The sequence below is a fragment of the Choloepus didactylus genome, chromosome 15 (assembly GCF_015220235.1).
Source record: "Choloepus didactylus isolate mChoDid1 chromosome 15, mChoDid1.pri, whole genome shotgun sequence".
Classification (NCBI taxonomy): Eukaryota; Metazoa; Chordata; class Mammalia; order Pilosa; family Megalonychidae; genus Choloepus; species Choloepus didactylus.
In genome coordinates, this window is record NC_051321.1 from 55,070,895 (window position 1) to 55,092,080 (window position 21,186).

At 38.0% G+C, this 21,186-nt stretch overlaps 1 protein-coding gene across 2 annotated transcripts in view; it reads left to right on the top strand.

Annotated features, from left to right (window-relative positions):
- Positions 1 to 21,186, top strand: part of UBE2D1 (ubiquitin conjugating enzyme E2 D1) — a 45,332-nt gene that overhangs the window by 774 nt on the left and 23,372 nt on the right. The window lies entirely within an intron of this gene.

The following is a 21,186-nucleotide window of genomic DNA, read 5'->3' on the forward strand; positions in this document are numbered from 1 at the left end:
GTTTTGTCCTACACAGGGCTAGTTTTGACTCCTGTCATGCTGTGTTTTCTCCGCGCCTTTCTTAAGCCCGTTCTCTTTTATGTTTTTCCTTCTTTGGGCTCCTGGAGAGGGCAAGGAAGGTGTGGTGGGCCTACAGTCTTTCTCTTTTGAGCTGTTGGGTTTGTTCTTCTTTCCTCTGCTGTTGGCTCTTGCCCAGTTGCCCGAATGAGCTGGAAAAGCCCATTTGGGGGCCGGCAAGCCAGTCGCTTCCTTCTGCCCCTTCTATTTTGGTGCTTCTGCTGCTGCCACTTCAGGTCACATAGCTGTAGTGAAAACATAGTTGCTGATACACAAGATGACCTCCTGGCTGTGATTCATGGTGACTCAAGCCAAACAGGTTTTTTCCCCCCCTTGATAAACTTATATGTAAAGTTGGAGACACAACAGAAACTACCACAAATCAAATTGCGTGATGCTTTGACACATGGGTATAGAATGAGGAAGAAATGTATATATTCATTCAACAAATCTTTATCCATTGTAACTTTGCAAGAAATAATCTTCTCTTGCGTATTATTTACTGCTCATGTTTCAGGTGTGGACATCTTTCTGAACTAGGGTTTGGGCATTTTCTTCCTGTTCACTTTTATTTCCTGTTGGATTATTGGTCTGTTCACTGACCCAAGTTTTAGGTTTTGCAGTTATAGTCCCTGCTGGGAACATTGAGAATTTATTTTTTAAATGGGGAATGCGTTCAGCAATTTAAGCTAACAGTGGACAGTGTGTTTTGTGATTTCAGAAGAAATTGCTGCCTACTCAAAAATTGTATCAACTTTTTCAACCATGAATTAATACTGCAGTAGTACATGTTACAGCAGTGATAGAAACATTTACATTTGTATTCTGAGTCACTATTGGTAGCATCTCTAGGTACAGAGTACAGCAACTTTTTAGACTCAGACTTTTATTTATTTATTTTTATTCAGATACTAAATCTGTGGATTGCTATTATTTGTCATGCCATTTAAGGGTCATCTCACTTTAAACATACAGGTTACAACCAGCATTATTAATATATTTTCTGATTTCAAGATGATACAATTACACATTTTTCCCATAGAGGTAATACTAATTTTCATGCTCTGGTCTTCATTTTTACCATTCCTTGCATACTTATTAATGATGAGATGATGTAATATTGGTTCACATTTGCATCAAAAACACCACATATTTTTCAAGGAAGTTTTCAAATTTTCTTCTTTCCTAGTTGTGGGAATTTCTCACATGACTTTGCATGTACAATAGCTTTTTAAATACATGGAATTTGTCTATAATAAGTACACAATCAGAGAAATATGTATGCTTCTTGTAAACTCCACTGGGCAACTCATTAGTCACCATGCTAAGCTAATGTATTTAGCTTATATTTGTGTTTATAATTTGGCATATACCTACATCATATTTGTAGTAACTGTTAGTTTTAGTTTGTAACAGTTGTCCAGTACAAAAACATCATTTACATTAAATTGGTATCAGACTTGTGACAAATGGATATTTTAGAGGAGTATGTGGGGATCACGTAATATCACATCTCCATGTGTCAGTCGTTGGGTTCCTTTTCTACTATGAGGCAAGTAGACTTGCACAAATCTCCCATCCTTTAATCACATATTCAAACCTTGATTGAAAGCTGATTCAAGGTAAGGTATGCTGTTGGCCATATGGATGGTTACAAAGCCCTCTTTGATACCATCACCATATAAATTCCTATTTGAATCTTGCATGTTCCAACAAATAAAAATATGTACTAATTCCTGCTTTTTCTTTTTTAAGCTATTAAAGCAAAACTGTCAGATAGCTTCCAGGTCATTTGGTTGCACTTTTACCATACCTAAAGTGGCAGACTTAAGAGCTGCGCAGAACTGTAGAGACCCCCCAGCATAGTGATTCTCAAGAGGGCAGGGAAGGGGGACAGCTCTTAGAGCAGTGTATGAGAATCCTGCAGGACATTTTCAGCCTGTCAGTACTGCTGTAAATGGAGAGATGTTGAATCCCTTAGATGTGCTGGGTTGGAAAGAATGTTGGGAACCATTAATATTCTAGTCTACTTATTTTTCAAAGAAAGAACCTGGGGCCTGGAGTGGAAGAGTGCTTTGCCCATCTTGAGAAATGATTTGACAAATTTGAGAGTGTTAAAAAGTTCATTATTTCACATTTCTTCACTATGAAAAGGTTAAAGATGGTTAAATTTAAATGTTTGTATATACAAAGCACGTGATCGTCATTGTTCAAAATATATTTTTATGGTAGCGTATTCTAAATGGTTTAATATTCTAGTTTAGAGTGCCAGTTTTGCATTTCAGCTCATAAATTTACACACTCATGCCCTATTTTTAGATACAGTGAAAGGTGTTATCACAGTCACCTGAATCACTAAAGGGCAAAAGTTTGAACAAAGTCCGAAGAAAGACACCAAAACATGCCTGAAGAAAAGAGTAGGTTTTTTTAGCTAGGCATCTGTTCTTTTCTAGAATTAATTTATAAATGTTTATGCTATCAATACTATTTTCAATCCTTGATAAACTTTCTTTGGAAATCATTTTTAAAATTATAAATGGTACATCACAATACTGAATGTTTTGAAAACAGAAAAGAAATCCTGATATAGTCATTGTCAGCATCTTAATATATTTCCTTCTAGATTTTTTTATTTGATAATGAATATGAGATAATGTTCAACATACTAGCATGATATGATATAATAGACTTGTTCCCTTTTATTGTCTATCTCTTGAAAAGTGAAATAAGAGTTTTGTTTTGAAAATATAACAACTCAGATAACTGTTCCTTGGTGTTCAGTTTCTAAAAGAGAACATTTGATTTTTTCATCAATTTAACTAAAATGTATATATAAACAGATTAAAAAAACTTTATAAATATTTTGAGCTACTAAATCTTTTGAGTCCATGTAAAACTTTTTTGTTAGTCTAGAAAACCTGAGGATACTTAAAAAAATTTTAAAACCTCTGTAGATGAGGCCTCAAATGGAGAAGAGGGTCTGGTTTCTATTCCCGGTTCCTTATCCATACAGTGATGACAATGCTGATACCAGCCAGTGTGTTTATTGTAGTTACTCTGTGCCAGATACTGTTCTGAATGCCTGACATATATTAATTGGTCTAACCCTTAGTAGGGCCAAGATGTAAAAAATGATTATCTCCATTTTACAGATGAGGAAACTGAAGTATGGAGATATTGAGTAACTTACTCAGGAATCACACATACAGTAAGTGGCAGAGCTAGGATTCCAAACCAGACAGTTGGCTCCAGATTCCTCACTCTTAACCTCTCCACTGCATAGCTTTTCCTATCCAGACTGACTCATATCTTACAGCTATTGTATTTAAGCTGAAAGACATAATGCAGTCAAATGTGGTTATGGATGTAAGTGCTTAAAAGTAGGATGTTCTATGCAAATAAAGTGGTATTGTAATTAAGACCTTGGCATATTTTGTCATTTTCACTGACTCATCCCTAAGTGTGTTGACTATGCATTGTAAATCTCTTCTGTAAAGTAATGTACAATGTGCACTGGGTCATTTAACATTGTAAACGAGTAATCCTAAACTTGGTTCATCTTTGTTACATCACTTTAAATTTGTCTCCTCCTAAAGGATTTAGAAAAATTGGTTGTAGTTCATAAATGTTTTATCAAAAGTATCATTTCATTTTGGAGTTTTCATTTTAGAAGACTGTTGTGAATTGATATAGTTGTTTGGTTCCTGGCTTTGAACAGTAGTCAGCTGTTCAGATTGCACATATATGTTAGAATGATTTTTCACATTACAAGATTGAATCCAAGATTCTAGGTCTTTCAAGAAAGGATGTAACTTTAAAACAATAAAAAAAGGAGGAGCACAGTATTTATGCTATTTGATAGACAAATGGTTTGCCTTTAGAATGAGAGGAAGAAAATGTTCTTTCTCTAAAAAGCCAGCATGTGGATTTCTCTGCTCTTGAATCTTTATTATAATTATATCTATTATTAATTATAAAGCTCAGTTTTTCTTTTGTCCCTGATACCATGTATTTTTCTTTTTTTATCACAAGAAAGGTGTAAAAGATGAGGTAACCTATTATCTTTTAAAAGTTCCGAGGTTTCTTCTCTTTGGAAATAAATAGCATAGAACTATTTTAAGAAGCAAGGCACATGTGAAAACCAAACCTAGCAGGATGTAGGATTGCCTCCAGAAAAGGAGAGTAGCATCCTTACATGCTGAAGTTCCCTGAAATACAAGCAGAAAATGTAAGGGCTTTTTATTTTCATGTAATGTGTGCTACTAATCAAAATGATAAGCCGTCAGACTGAGTTAATGGTTGTCTGTTAGTGTGTTAACCACCCCCACACACACCTTAAGTGGATGAACTGATAGTACATTTAATTGAAAAACAGGCATTGTGATACTTGTCCTCTCTCCTCCCACTTCTGTGAAATGCTGGAATAAAAGATACTGGAATATATAATGTGACCCAGATTCCCAGGATTTGGAGTTCTCAGCTACCTCAGAACATCTTTCTGAAGGTTCTGTTTCTGGCCTGTCTTGGTCTCGGTGGCGACTGAGAAGCTAAGGCTTTCTGCATTTAATTTAGTTCTGGGATGAATCTACAAAGGTTTAGTTACACGTACTAGACAGTAACGAGAGGCTACCATGTTCCAGGAATTGTGCTTAGTGTGGGGAAGAAGTACCATCTAGAAGCATGCAGTTTAGTGCTGCCCATCCCTGGCCACCATGCTCTGCAGCCTCGTCTTTCCAGATGTTTCCCCACTGTTCTCTTTTCATATTACCCTGGTTGTATGGCTCATCTCCTTTAGCGATACCACTGCTTATTTGGATTACTAGTCTCCTTTCAGACTTCAGAAAAGCCTCTCCAAGGGGACGAGTTGGGGGTTGATTTCCTCACCTAATGTTTCCTCAGTAGTAGAAATAATCTGATTGTTTTCACTGTCTTATGGCCACCCCTTATGCAATCAGTTTGGGAACAGTTGGTTGAATTTCTCTATAGAGAACCAAGTCGACCTGTTGACCTGAGCTCATTGCTCTCCTCCAAGCCAGTAAAACTCTGGCCTGTCTTTTAGCTTCCCCCAAATTTTCATTTGTTGTGTTTCCATTTTCATTTAGCTAAAAATATTTTGTAATTTCCTTTTTGATTTCTTCATTGATCCACGGATTATTTAGAAGGGTTTATTTATTTTCTGAATATTTGAGGATTTTACAGATATCTTTCTGATATTGATATCTAATTTGATTCTGTTGTAGGCACAGAACATGTGTTAAATTGACTTCTTTTACATTTTTGAGACTTGCTTTAAGGCCCAGAATAAGTCTGTATTTTTTTTCTTGCACAATATTAAAACTATTAGGTGCTCAGTACAGTTTTTGAGTGAACAATGTTTGATAATTTCTAGACATCAATTTGTCATTTTTCTAATTGGTGTTTATTGAGCCTGCGTTATTTCTGAGGAATCAATGTCAAACTAAGGATTCCCCCTGCCCAATGTCTTTGTGATCGTTTAAGAGTTTCCAGAACAGGGTTGACAAAATCAGTTTAGTGGATCACAACCAGCACTTTTTTTATTAGAATGGAAAAGAAAATACTAGTGCTTTGCATGTAGTAAGAGTGTTGTTTCATGAAACTTTTGTTTTAGTTATTTATGTGTGTCCCTGTGCGTGTGCACATGCATGTGCATGTATGTGTCTTCGGTAGGTTGTGATATAAAATGTTTTTATTACGAATTGATGAAAGGAAAGTTTGAAAATGGCTGTTCCATAGCATAAGATCCTTAGGTAAAATCAATATTGCCAAAAACACATGCTAGAGAGAGAGAATGAATATATGTATACATAGACACACACCCCACCCCACACATATATACACAGACACACACATCCAGGCACAGGGTAAATACACAATGTAAAATGTTCTAGCCATGGTAACATTTCTGTTTGATAGACTTGCAGTGCTGGTTGTTTTCTGCTGCAAGTAGTAACATTACAGTATTCAAGAATAGTATTGGGTGATGTTAAGAGAGATTAATTTATTTATTATACAAACATTTATTAAGTGCCTACTATATGCCAGCTATCATAGATGGAGCTGTAAGAAGTGAGATTAAGTAACAAATCTTTGATAGGTATGTTTGTGGTTTAAGTAGATTTTAAGAAACAGGCAGCCAGTTTTTTTGTTTTTGTTTTTCCCCTTGAAGCACCATCTTTCTTGATTACTATCAAGTAACCTCTGGTAATATAGCATTTAGAATGTTCTATGTAGCTTGCTTCATTAGGTATTAAAGTTCTATCATTTATTTTTGAAAGCTGTATATAATTCCCTATCATGTTTTTCTTGTCTCTCAGAGCATCTTTAAACACAAACACTCCCATCAAAGCTTAGGAAGTAGTGCTCATTTCTAACCTTTTATAAGATATCATAAAGCTCCTGGGAAAAGATGAAAGAATTCCTTTTCACTCCTTCACTCTTCACTCTTTTGTTTCTCTTGATCATGGCTAAAACTTTTCAAATGGCCTTAATTCAGTACTGGAGCCTTGTTTTCTCCAATTTTGGTTGTGAATAATATCCTCTAGTTAGTATAGCGTAGGGATGAGTATGTGGTGGGAAGTATGCTGGAGTGGAATTAGTTAATTGCATTTATGGAGCACCTTCTATCTATAAGGCACATACTAAGTGCTGTGAGGAGATATATAGAAAAGTAAGATATAACCATCATTATCAAAGGAATTTAAAATTGTTAAGCATAAGAAAAGTATCAAAATGACTAGGTAGACTTGTATCATAAGGAAAATACAAAATATTTATGCAGGAAGGGGGTCAAAAGGCAGGAGAGACTTTTTTTTGCCAGGGGAGGTAGAAATCAGGAAAGATCCTGTGGAGAAGATGGAACTGGATATAGGTTTGGTAGAATGGGTAGGATTTCAAAAGACTCAGGGAGAATGAGTTGGTAGAAGAAGCTTTAGAAGCAAAGACACAGAGATAGAAAGTGTGTATCTTCCTTGGGAGAGAATAGGTAATCCTGCTTTGTAGAAGCTTTCAAGGAATAGTAGACCATATAGGTTCATGCTGTGGAGGACTTAGTGAAACCACTGATGGTTTTTGAGTAAGGAAGTAACATTTTTGTTCAGTCGTCTGTTGGGTATGCATCCTTGCCCTGAGAGAACACAAGATCGTTTACTATTTGTAATTGTAAATTTGATGTCATGCAAAGGGAAGCACAGAGTACTCTGGGAAAATAGCAGGGGTTATTAACCCACTGAAGAGTTCAGGGAAAGACTCCCTAAGGAAATGTTTAAGCTGAGACATGAAGAGAAAAATAAAATAGGTAGAGTGAGTGTGTGCGGGTGTGTGGTGGGGTGGGATGGAAGGCAGTGATTAAGAGTCTTTTGGCTAAAAGGAAGACATATTTGAAACTAGACACAAGATAGCATTTGGGAAACAGAGTTGTCATGGCTAGTGCAGAGAGCACTGGGGGCAAGTGGCAGCAGATATCAGGGTAGAGAGCAGGAGGCATCTTGGAGGGTCTGGTAAATTATTTTAAGGCTAATGGAAAACATTGAAAGGGTATGACATGATACTTGAAGATGATTTGGGCAGCATTGTGTAGATAGGGAAAAAGGAGGACAAGAGGTCAATTAAGACATCATTGTACTTGTTCAAGTGAGATCCAAGGAGGGTCTGAGCTAGGGTGATGGCAGAGAAAATTGAAAGGTATATGTGTGTGTGTACCACCAGAGCCCTTTTGAGTAGGACTGACCTGCCTATGCCTAAACCTGACTTGGCCCTTCAGTCAAGCCTCAGAGGTTCGCTGGTCCAGGTAGTCTCAGATGCCTCCTTCCACCAACCAGTCTCTTCTGAGAGACTTTACTAGTGTCTGCCTATTTGAACCCTTGGCCTCCTATCCTGAATTGCCGCCCCTTTGGCCCTTCTCAGACTCTTCTCCTGCCCTTTGGACCTCTGCTGTCCTCTGTGGTGTCTGGCTTGGCCGACTCCTGGGACCTTTTCAATGGGAGGGATCTCAACAGTGGTAGAATCTGAAAAACTTGGTACTGATTAATGTGAGGGGATAGAGTGGGAAGTGATGGGAAAAAGGAATCATGATGATTCCAAGATTTAAAGTTTGAGTTACTGGAATAATAAATGCATTTTTGCCATAAGACTTTAATAAAGTAGATTCAAATATAGCTTTTACAGGACTACCTTGGTTTTGTCTAAGATATTTTTATTTGTATAATTCCTGTGATGGAAATACTATGTGTAAAGTCCTCAGGTGGATGATGTCTCTAATCCTGACCTCAAACTTTTATTCTCAATGTACTTTTTGTAGTTTGGATTCAGTAAATACTAATCTGATGCAGTAAAGTTGATAGCATCGTTGCTTTTGTCACTTTCTTCTTTTGGGTGGAATTTGGCTGCATTATTCCTATTTTTTTCGATAAACAGCTTTTGCCAGAGATACCTGATCCAAGGAGACAGCAAAGCGGCCAGGACCAGTTTGTTTAAGTGATTTTGGTTCCCATAACTTAATTAATTGGATTTTGTTAGCATTTCAAAGTCTTCTGGGAAGAAGCCACATGGTTTAAAATAAAAATGTTATTTAATTCAAAAGCTTAAAGACATTCTGTATTTGGAGACATTTCTGGCAATTGTTTGAAATCTCTCTATTGAAATAGCCTCCGTCAACTGGGTAAGGAGGTCAGCATCTGAACTGAAAGTCTATGAAATGTTTATTTACGGGCAAACCAAATATAGCTCATATATCCCTTTAGAGACAGCATCAAAAATACAATTCAGTAAGAACCACTGCCTTGTTTCAGAAGCTTTAAGCTAAAGATGGTTGTACCACATTAATTAAATTGCCTGTTAAGCTAGGATTTTTGAAATAATGCTTTGGATTCATTAATGTAGATTTTGGACTATAAATCATTCCCTATACATGGGCTGTTTAATTTCCTTTATATATACCCGATGGAGTATATATATCTATTACTGAGATTTAAATCTTCTGAATGCTGAAGCTAGAAAACAACAAAGCATTTTCCATCTGATCAAAATAATCTTTTAGGGAATATTTATTGCACAATATTATATTGAAGTTGGATAGTAAATAAAGCAGCTCTGAGTTGTTAAGCTTTCATTCCCCCACTATTCAGATTGGGCTGCTAACCTTCTAGGAGCTGGGAGATTAACTCAGGCCTCCTCTCTTACATTCCCTTCTTTGTGTCTTTTTATTTGTTTATTTTCTTTGAATTGGGCTGCCTCATCTACTTTTAGATTTTAAGTCCCCTAGATGCAAGGACTGTGTCTAAGTTGGTTTTATGAAGAACACTCAGCATATTGTGGGATGTTATAAACATGCCATCTGTGCCAATTTAAAATTCAGTTGCAGACCTTTCAGTACTTTGTGTCTAGTTGGTTACAGAAATCTGAACAAAAATAGAGGTACTTAGCCATGTAAGATATATAAACTCAGAAGTATACATTTTTGTGGCCTCTTAGTGAATTTTAGTTCCAGTCATGATATTAAGGACAATATCTCATAATCACCTTTCATTAATATATCTTATATTTTTACTTTGAAACTTAGATACCCTTAACAAGTTTCTTGATTTGAATGTTAATCACATTAGAATAAAAAACTGCTTCGTTGACACAGACTGCCTTTGTCTGGGGCTTACTTAACCAGTTTGATGACATTTATTGCTTGAGCTCTGTTTAGGTATATATAGGGTCAGTTTGTTTTAAGTTTCCTTTGTTTCAAAGGAAGGAAATCAGGTCAATTATGTATTTCAATTTTAGATTAAAAAGTCACTGGAAAGGAAATTGAGAGGTATATATACATACATATGTATATGCAGACACAAAATGTACTTACTGTAATGAGTTCTTTTCACGTATGGATTTACAACTAGTCTCATTATTTGATAACCTTCTTTTACTTTATATGAATTCTGTATGTCTTTGCCTACTTTTTTAATGTTATCTAAGATAATATCATCTTTTCTTTTCAAACCCACTGTAAAGCTAGCTAGCTATTCCTATCAAGTTGGTCACTTTTTTCCAGAGAAGGGTAAGAAGACTGTGCAGGAAAGAGATTTGCAAAAATGCCCAACTTCTGTAGGGAAGCAAAATCCTCATTACATTATTCATTATGGCAAAATCCATTTAAAAAGGTGTGTGCTGCTTTGAATGTATTATGTCCCCCAGAAAAAGCCATATTCTTTGATGCAATCTTGTGGGGCAGACATATTAGTGGGGATTAAGTTGGAACATTTGGATATGGTTGTTTGCATGGAAATGCACCTCACCCAACTGTAGGTGATAACTCTGATTAGATATTTCCATGGAGGCTTGGCCCCACCCATTCAGGGTGGGCCTTGATCAGTGGAGCTATATAAGTGAGCTGACAGGCAGAGGGAACTCAGTGCAGCTGAGAGTGACATTTTGAAGAGGAACTACAGCCAAGGGCAACACTTTGAAGAAAGCACAGGAGCTTCAGATGAGACACAGTTTGAAGATGGCCATTGAGAGCAGACTCTTGCTCTGGAGAAGCTAAGAGAGGACAGATACCCCAAGAGCAACTAAGAGTGACATTTTTGAGGAACTGCAGCCTAGAGAGGAGCATCCTGGGAGAAAGCCATTTTGAAACTAGAACTTTGGAGCAGATGCCAGCCACGTGCCTTCCCAGCTAACAGAGGTTTTCCGGACACCATTGGCCATCCTCCATTGAAGGTACCTGATTGCTGATGTGTTACCTTGGACACTTTATGGCCTTAAGACTGTAACTGTGTAACCAAATAAACCCCCTTTTATAAATGCCAATCCATCTGGTATTTTGCATTCTGGCAGCATTAGCAAACTAGAACAAGGTGTAATGTAAATTTTTGTTCCAAGTGTAAGGTATGTACAAGAAGATCATAATAATATAGCTTGATGGATTTTCACAAATGGAACACACTTAAGAAACCAGCGCTCAGCTCAAGAAATAGAACATTACCCACACCCGGAAGCCCTCTCTCCCTTCCCTTCTTTACTCCTTCCTCCAAAGTTAATTACTGTTCTGACCTCTATCACCATAGATTACTTTTGCCTGTTTTTGAACTTTAAAGGGAATCATACAATATACATCTTGTTGTCTCTGGCTTTTTTTTTCCCTCAACTTATTTGTGAGATTCATATTTATTTTTACATGGGGTTGTTAAGTATATACCTAGTAACAGAATTGCTGGATCGTACTGTTTTCTTATGTTCACCTTTAGTTGGCTGCTGTAAGTTTTCCTCTACTACCAGCTACAGATTAGAGTTCTAGTTGCCTCCCATCCTTGCCAACATTTTTGTCTTTTTCATTTTAACCATTCTGTTGGGTGTGTAATGGCCTAGCATTGTGGTTTTAATTTGCATTTACCTGATGACAAATGGAACTGAGTCCGCTACCCATGTATATTGGCTCTTTGGATGTCCTCCTTTGTAAAGTGCCTGTTTAAGTCTGCCTTTTTCTTACTGATCTGTAGGGTTTTTTTTTTTCTTTTTTACATATTTAGGATGTGAGTCTTTTGTCAGATTTATGTATTGCAGATTTCTTCTCCCACTTAGTGGCTTGCCTTTTCACACTTTTAATATGTATTTTGATGAACAGATGTGCTTCATTTTAATCAAGTTCAGATTTTCCATTTTTCTCTTAAGGTTTGTGCTTTTTCTGTCCTGTTGAAGAAATCTCCACCTTCCCCAAGGTCATAAAAACATTCTGTGTTTTCTTTGAAAGCTTTATTATCTTCCATATTTTAAACCTATGATCTATCTAAAATTGATTTTTGAGTGTGATTTGAGGTGAGAAATCAAGATTCTTTTTTTTTTCCATGTGGATACCCAGTTAACCAGCTCCATCAATGGAAAAGACTTTCCTTTTCTCCCTAATAGAATATCACTGTTTTCACTTCTTAATTTTTGAATTCCAATTTTTCCATTGTTTTCTTTGCATTGTCAACACATTTATGAAATAACTAAAGTTAAAATAAGTACTCACTGACCCACTCAGATGTCAGACACAGTATTTGTTTCCATATCAAAAGTGCAATTTGTTTATCCAAAACAGTGATGACATCCTAAGTTAGATTTAAAGAATATGTCGTTTATCTCTTTTATGTTCAACTTTCCATAATGCATAATGAAGCTATGCACAGCTCTAGCATAGGCACCATACACATTGTAGTCTGTGTAATGGATCCCCCTGGAATTGGCAGTACATGGCCTATATGGCAAAATGCAGCTCCTGGAATGTTACTTGTAAAACCTGGCAAATTAAAAAAATCATTACTTTTTTCTGTGCCTCCAGCAACCCATCGTTTATAGCAAATAAAGCTTATTTATATTTAAGTACAATACCAAAGTGTGCCACAAGTTCAAAGTGTGGGATAGGAAGTGACATCAGGGGCAATCCACGTGACTTTTCAGCATTTACCAGATCTTATAATTTTACTTTTAACGTTTCATGTATCAGTGTGTATTGTTGATCGAGAAGTTAGTTTGTGTCAAATCATTTTATGCCACTTCCTTACTAGATTGCTCTTCAGTTCTTAGGGGAATCTTTCTTTCTACAAAAATATATTTAGGACTCCCTACAGTGTTCTAAACTAAGAATCTAGAGGACCTCTTTTCTATACCTTTTAACCTACTTCTTATGAAGGTTTTTTCCCCACAAATGAATAAGTTCTTGATTTTCAGTCCCCAGTTTAATCATCAACAAATGTGCCTGACCAGTGACTTTTATGAGAATTTTAATTTGCATTTTATAATCTGACAGCATTACATTAAATCTGTTTAAACTTGAAAAATCTGGAAGGGTGGAATGGGATGTATAAAAGCAGAATCATGCTGCCTGTTAGAAAGGATGTGGAAGTATTTAATAAACTTCTGCTATAATTAGTCCAGGTAGCTAAATTGAACATGGGACAGATTAAAAAAAAAAAAAACTCTGTCCATGCCACAGACTGCAGCCCTGACTGTGGGCAGCTCTGTCACCAGGTATTGCCAGTGGTTAGAAGACTTGCTTTGAGACTGGGTCAGTACAATACATACCCAGAACTTCTGTTGGAAAGGCAGCTCAAAGCTGTGTCCTGAAAGTAGATTAGCAGCATCCTAAAAAAACAATGAAGACTGAATATTTAGAGTTTTGAGGTCTTCTAAACCAGAAGAACCCAAAGAAAAAATTCTAACAGGAATTTTATGTGGCTGTGGATGCTTTGCTAGAATATCAAACATTCTTTAAATTGAAAATAGTTGTGGTAGTGGCATGTGTTCTTAATATCTTAATGATTAATATTATCTTGAAATTCATTTTTGAGTGTCATTACATGTTATTTAAAAGGCTGCCAGTGCTTTTAAGTGGCCTGAACTATTCTCTCTTAACATCTGTTACTCTGATACTCTTTTTATTATACGTAATCTGTATATCTGCAAAGGGAAGTAATTGATTTTGATCCATTGCCAAATCTAATCATGTGCATTTTTGAAAGATTGAGAGTTGAGATAATTCTTATGATTATATTTAGCTTCTGCTGATCTCATTATTCCTTAAATTTTATTGCTTTACTCAAATAATACCAAACAGCTTATGTGAAAGGCATTGCTGTAACCATTGTAGAGGAATAAATGCATAAAAGTTCTGGTTTCCAAAAACATATATTTTTTTTAATCTTCATTTTATTGAGATATATTCACATACCACGCAGTCATACAAACCAAATCGTACATTCGATTGTTCACAGTACCATTACATAGTTATACATTCATCACCTAAATCAATCCCTGACACCTTCATTAGCACACACACAAAAATAACAAGAATAATAATTAAAGTGAAAAAGAGCAATTGAAATAAAAAAGAACACTGGGTACCTTTGTCTGTTTGTTTGTTTGTTTCCTTCCCGCATTTTTCTACTCATCCATCCATAAACTAGACAAAGTGGAGTGTGGTCCTTATGGCTTTCCCAATCCCATTGTCACCCCTCAAAGCTACATTTTTATACAATTGTCTTCGAGATTCATGGGTTCTGGGTTGTAGTTTGATAGTTTCAGGTATCCACCACCAGCTACCCCAATTCTTTAGAACCTAAAAAGGGTTGTCTAAATTGTGCGTAAGAGTGCCCACCAGAGTGACCTCTCGTCTCCTTTTGGAATCTCTCAGCCACTGAAGCTTATTTCATTTCCTTTCACATCCCCCTTTTGGTCAAGAAGATGTTCTCCATCCCACGATGCCAGGTCTACAGTCCTCCCCGGGAGTCATATTCCACGTTGCCAGGGAGATTCACTCCCCTGGGTGTCTGATCCCACGTAGTGGGGAGGGCAGTGATTTCACCTTTCAAGTTGGCTTAGCTAGAGAGAGAGGGCCACATCTGAGCAACAAAGAGGCATTCGGGAGGAGGCTCTTAGGCACAATTATAGGGAGGCCTAGTCTCTCCTTTGCAGCAACCATCTTCCCAAGGGTAAAACCTATGGTAGAGGGTTCAACCCATCAAACCACCAGTCCCCTATGTCTGTGGTCATGTTAGCAACCATCGAGGTGGTGTAGGCCAATACCCCTGCATTCTCCACAGGCTCCTCAAGGGGGCACTACATCTTTTTTTCCTTGTTTTTTTTTTTAACTTTTTTTTCTTTTTTAAATCAACTGTATGGAAAAAAAAATTAAAACAAAACAAAACAAAACAAAACAAAAACATACAATGAAAGAACATTTCAAAGAGACCATAACAAGGGAGTAAGCAAAAGACAACTAACCTAAGATAACTGCTTTACTTCCAACCTGTTCCTACTTTACCCCAAGAAAGTTACCTAATATAGCAACATTTCTGTGAACTTGTTCCTACTATATCCATCAGAAATTAACAGACCATAATCATTCCTGGGCATCCCAGAATGTTAAATAGCTTATCTGTTCTTCTTGGATTATTGTTCCCCCTTCCTTAATTGCTCTCTATTGCTAGTTCCCCTACAATCTACATTATAAACCATTTGTTTTACGTTTTTCAAAGTTCACATTAGTAGTAGCATATAATATTTCTCTTTTTGAGCCTGGCTTATTTCGCTCAGCATTATGTCTTCAAGGTTCATCCATGTTGTCATATGTTTCACGAGATCGTTCCTTCTTACTGCCATGTAGTATTCCATCGTGTGTATATACCACATTTTATTTATCCACTCATCTGTTGAAGGACATTTGGGTTGTTTCCATCTCTTGGCAATTGTGCATAATGCTGCTATGAACATTGGCGTGCAGGTATCTGTTCGTGTCACTGCCTTCAGATCTTCCAGGTATATACCGAGAAGTGCAATCGCTGGATCGAAGGGTAACTCTGTATCTGGTTTTCTAAGGAACTGTCAGACTGACTTCCAGAGTGGCTTAACCATTATACAGTCCCACCAACAATGAATAAGAGTTCCAATTTCTCCACATCCCCTCCAGCATTTGTAGTTTCCTGTTTGTTTAATGGCAGCCATTCTAACCGGTGTTAGATGGTATCTCATTGTGGTCTTAATTTGCATCTCCCTAATAGCTAGTGAAGCTGAACATTTTTTCATGTGTTTCTTGGCCATTTGTATTTCCTCTTCAGAGAACTGTCTTTTCATATCTTTTGCCCATTTTATAATTGGGCTGTCTGTACTACTGTCATTGAGTTGTAGGATTTCTTTATATATGCAAGATATCAATCTTTTGTCAGATATATGGTTTCCAAAAATTTTTTCCCATTGAGTTGGCTGCCTCTTTACCTTTTTGACAAATTCCTTTGAGGTGCAGAAACTAATAAGCTTGAGAAGTTCCCATTTATCTATTTTTTCTTTTGTTGCTTGTGCTTTGGGTGTAAAGTCTAGGAAGTGGCCGCCTAATACAAGGTCTTGAAGATGTTTTCTTACATTATCTTCTAGGAATTTTATGGTACTTTCTTTTATATTGAGATCTTTGGTCCATTTTGAGTTAATTTTTGTGTAGGGTGTGAGGTAGGGGTCCTCTTTCATTCTTTTGGATATGGATATCCAACTCTCCCAGCCCCGTTTGTTAAAAAGACCATTATGACTCAGTTCAGTGACTTTGGGGGCCTTATCAAAGATCAGTCAGCCATAGATCTAAGGGTCTATCTCTGAATTCTCAATTCGATTCCATTGATCTATATGTCTATCTTTGTGCCAGTACCATGCTGTTTTGACAACTGTGGCTTTATAATAAGCTTCAAAGTCAGGGAGTGTAAGTCCTCCCACTTCGTTTTTCTTTTTTAGAGTGTCTTTAGCAATTCGAGGCATCTTCCCTTTCCAAATAAATTTGATAACATGCTTTTCCAAGTCTGCAAAGTAGGTTGTTGGAATTTTGATTGGGATTGCATTGAATCTGTAGATGAGTTTGGGTAGAATTGACATCTTAATGACATTTAGCCTTCCTATCCATGAACATGGAATATTTTTCCATCTTTTAAGGTCCCCTTCTATTTCTTTTAGTAGAGTTATGTAGTTTTCTTTGTATAGGTCTTTTACATCTTTGGTTAAGTTTATTCCTAGGTACTTGATTTTTTTAGTTGCTATTGAGAATGGTATCTTTTTCTTGAGTGTCTCTTCAGTTTGTTCATTTCTAGCATTGTGCCAGTTTGAATGTATTGTGTCCCCCAAATGCCATTATCTTTGTGGTCTTGTGTGGGGCAGAAGTTTTGGTGTTGGTTAGATTTGCTTGGAGTGTGCCCCACCCAGCTGTCGGAGATAATTTTGATGAGATGTTCCCATGGAGGCGTGGTCCCACCCATTCGGGGTGGGCCTTGATCGGTGGAGCTATATAAATGAGCTGACTCAAAGAGAAAAGAGAGTGCAGCTGGGAGTGATGTTTTGAAGAGAAGCAAGCTTGCTGGAGAGGAACGTCCTGAGAGAAAGCCGTTTTGAGGCCGGAGCTTTGGAGCAGATGCCAGCTGCCTTCCTAGCTAACAGAGGTTTTCCGGAGGCCATTGGCCATCCTCCGGTGAGGGTACCCGATTGCTGATGTGTTGCCTTGGATGCTTTGTGGCCTTAAGACTGTAACTGTGTAGCGAAATAAATCCCCGTTTTATAAAAGCCAATCCATCTCTGGTGTTTTGCATTCTGCAGCATTAGCAAACTAGGACAGATTTTGGTACCAGAGAAGTGGGGTGCTTTTGCTGCTGAGTTTGCAAATACCAAACATGCTGGAACGGCTTTTTAAGTGGATAAGGGGAAGATTCTGGAAGAATTGTGAGGAGCGTGATAGAAAAGGCCAAAACTGCTTTAAAGAGACTGTTTGTGGAAATATGGACTCTAAAGATACTTCTGATGAGGACTTGAACAGAAATGATGAATGTGTTGTAAACTGGAAGAAAGGCGATCCTTGTTTTAAAGTGGCAGAGAATTTGGCAAAATTGAGTCCTGGTGTCAGATGGAAGGAAGAATCTGGAAGCAACAACTTGGAATACTTAGTTGAGGAGATCTCCAGACTACGTGTGGAGGACGTATCCTGGCTTCTCCTTGCAGCTTATAGTAAAATGCGAGCAGAGAGAGATAAACTTAGAACTGAACTCTTGGGTTCCAAGAAATCAGAAACTGATAGCTTGGAAAATTACAGGCTTCCAGGGAGTGGAATCCCAGAAGCTACAGCCCAACGTGAGGATGTAACCAAACATGGAACCCAGCCGCCATTTCAGTACAAGCCAAGATTGGAAAAGGAGTTAAGCAGAAAGGATTTGTGGAAAATCCTATTGTCTGATGGCTTTGACCCCTGTGTGCTTCATGCAAAGCCAACAGAATTTTTGCGAGATCTTTATAGACAGAGCCATTGCCGGTCTGGACTGGAGGAGACAGACAAGGAAAAAATTAAAAGAAAAATCTCTTCAAAGACAGAGCCATGGAGGTTGAGGTCTGGAGTCAGGAGGTCTAGGGCTGAGAGAGCGGAGCAGCCCACACGCAGGGAAAGGGTGAGTTTGCCCTGGAGGTCGAGGGCGGGCCTTCCGCCTCGTTGCTCAGGAAATGTCCTGCCACCCCAAGCCCCAAAGAGGGTGGAGCACATTCCCAGGAAATTGGGGAGAGCCTGGCTGCCACCACGCTGTTCTGAAGGGGTTGAGCGTGTGCCCCGGAGATGGAAGGGAATCCGGGAGCAGCCCCGATGTTTGAGGAGGGTGGGGCCGAGAAGGTGGTCTCCCCAATGTGTGGATATATTGGAGCACTCACCTAAGTGTTTGGAGAGGAAAGGGCTGCCGAAAAGGCCCTTAGGAAGGGTTAGGCTCCCGCTCTCTCAAGCCCCAAGGATGCAACATTGTTCTGTAAATGACTCTCGGACTTTGAAATCTAATGGACTTTGTCCTGTGGGTTTTAGGAACTGTTTTGCTCCTGTTAACCCTGTTTTCCTTACTGTTTCTCCTTATGGCAATGGAAATGTTTATCCTATGAATGTCTCTCCTTTATATATTGGAAGCACATAACTTGTTCTAGGTTCACAGATCCACAGCTAGAGGGGAATTATGCCTTAGAACTGACCAGGCCTAAACTGATTTTGATGGGATTTTGTACTTAACTTTTGTTGCTGAAATGATTTAAGTTTTTGTGATATTGTGATGAAATGAATGTATTTTGTATTTGGAAAGATAATGTCATTTTGGGTTCCAGGGGGTGGAATGTGCCAGTTTGAATGTATTGTGTCCCCCAAATGCCATTATCTTTGTGGTCTTGTGTGGGGCAGAAGTTTTGGTGTTGGTTAGATTTGCTTGGAGTGTGCCCCACCCAGCTGTCGGAGATAATTTTGATGAGATGTTCCCATGGAGGCGTGGTCCCACCCATTCGGGGTGGGCCTTGATCGGTGGAGCTATATAAATGAGCTGACTCAAAGAGAAAAGAGAGTGCAGCTGGGAGTGATGTTTTGAAGAGAAGCAAGCTTGCTGGAGAGGAACGTCCTGGGAGAAAGCCGTTTTGAGGCCGGAGCTTTGGAGCAGATGCCAGCTGCCTTCCTAGCTAACAGAGGTTTTCCGGAGGCCATTGGCCATCCTCCGGTGAGGGTACCCAATTGCTGATGTGTTGCCTTGGACGCTTTGTGGCCTTAAGACTGTAACTGTGTAGCGAAATAAATCCCCGTTTTATAAAAGCCAATCCATCTCTGGTGTTTTGCATTCTGCAGCATTAGCAAACTAGGACAAGCATATAGAAACATTACTGACATATGTGCATTAATCTTGTATCCCGCTACTTTGCTAAATTTATTAGCTCTAGTAGCTGTATCGTCGATTTCTGGGGGTTTTCCAGATATAAGATCATATCATCTGGAAACAATGACAGTTTTACTTCTTCTTTTCCAATTTGGATGCCTTTTATTTCTTTGTCTTGCCGGATTGCCCTGGCTAGCACTTCCAGCAGAATATTGAATAACAGTGGTGACAGCGGGCATCCTTGTCTTGTTCCTGATCTTAGAGGGAAGGCTTTCAGTCTCTCACCATTGAATACTATGCTGGCTGTGGGTTTTTCATATATGCTCTTTATCATAGTGAGGAAGTTTCCTTCAATTCCTACCTTTTGAAGTGTTTTTATCAAAAACGGATGTTGGATTTTGTCGAATGCTTTTTCAGCATGTATTGAGATGATCATTTGATTTTTTCCTTTCGAATTTTTAATGTGTTGTAATACATTGATTGATTTTCTTATGTTGAACCATCCTTGCATGCCTGGAATGAACCCCACTTGTTCATGGTCTATGATTTTTTTAATGTGTCTTTGGATTCGATTTGCAAGTATTTTGTTGAGGATTTTTGGATCTATATTCATTAGGGAGACTGGCCAGTAGTTTTCCTTTTTTGTAGCATGTTTGCCTGGTTTTGGTATTAGATTGATGTTAGCTTCATAAAATGAGTTAGGTAGTGTTCCATTTTCTTCAATGTTTTGAAAGAGTTTCAGTAAGATTCGTGTCAGTTCTTTCTGGAAAGTTTGGTAGAATTCCCCTGTGAAGCCATCTGGCCCTGGGCATTTATTTGCGGGAAGATTTTTGATGACTGATTGGATCTCTTTGCTTCTGATGGGTTGATTGAGGTCTTCTATTTCTTCTCTGGTCAGTCTAGGTTGTTCATATGTTTCCAGGAAATTGTCCATTTCCTCTACATTATCCAGTTTGTTGCCACACAGTTGTTCATAGTATCCTCTTATAATTTTTTTTTTAATTTCTTCAGGATCTGCAGTTATGTCACCTTTTTCATTCATTATTCTGTTTATATGGGTCTTCTCTCTTTTTGATTTTGTCAGTCTAGGGGCTTGTCAATCTTGTTGATCTTCTCAAAGAACCAACTTTTGGTGATATTTATCCTCTCTATTGTTTTTTTGTTCTCTATGTCATTTATTTCTGCTTTAATCCTTGTTATTTCTTCTACTTGGTTTAGGATTGGTTTGCTGTTCATTTTCTAGCTTCTTCAGTTGATCCATTAGTTCTTTGATTTTGGCTCTTTCTTCCTTTTTTTTTTTTTTTTTTTTTTTTTTTTTTTTAATCATCATTTTATTGAGATATATTCACATACCATGCAGTCATACAAAACAAATTGTACTTTCGATTGTTTACAGTACCATTACATAGTTGTACATTCATCACCTAAATCAATTCCTGACACCTTCATTAGCACACACACAAAAATAACAAGAATAATAAAGTGAAAAAGAGCAATTGAAGTAAAAAAGAACACTGGGTACCTTTGTCTGTTTGTTTGTTTGTTTCCTTCCCGCATTTTTCTACTCATCCATCCATAAACTAGACAAAGTGGAGTGTGGTCCTTATGGCTTTCCCAATCCCATTGTCACCCCTCATAAGCTACATTTTTATACAATTGTCTTCGAGATTCATGGGTTCTGGGTTGTAGTTTGATAGTTTCAGGTATCCACCACCAGCTACCCCAATTCTTTAGAACCTAAAAAAGGTTGTCTAAAGTGTGCGTAAGAGTGCCCACCAGAGTGATCTCTCGGCTCGTTTTGGAATCTCTCTGCCACTGAAGCTTATTTCATTTCCTTTCACATCCCCCTTTTGGTCAAGAAGATGTTCTCCATCCCATGATGCCGGGTCTACATTCCTCCCCGGGAGTCATATTCCACGTTGCCAGGGAGATTCACTTCCCTGGGTGTCTGATCCCACATAGG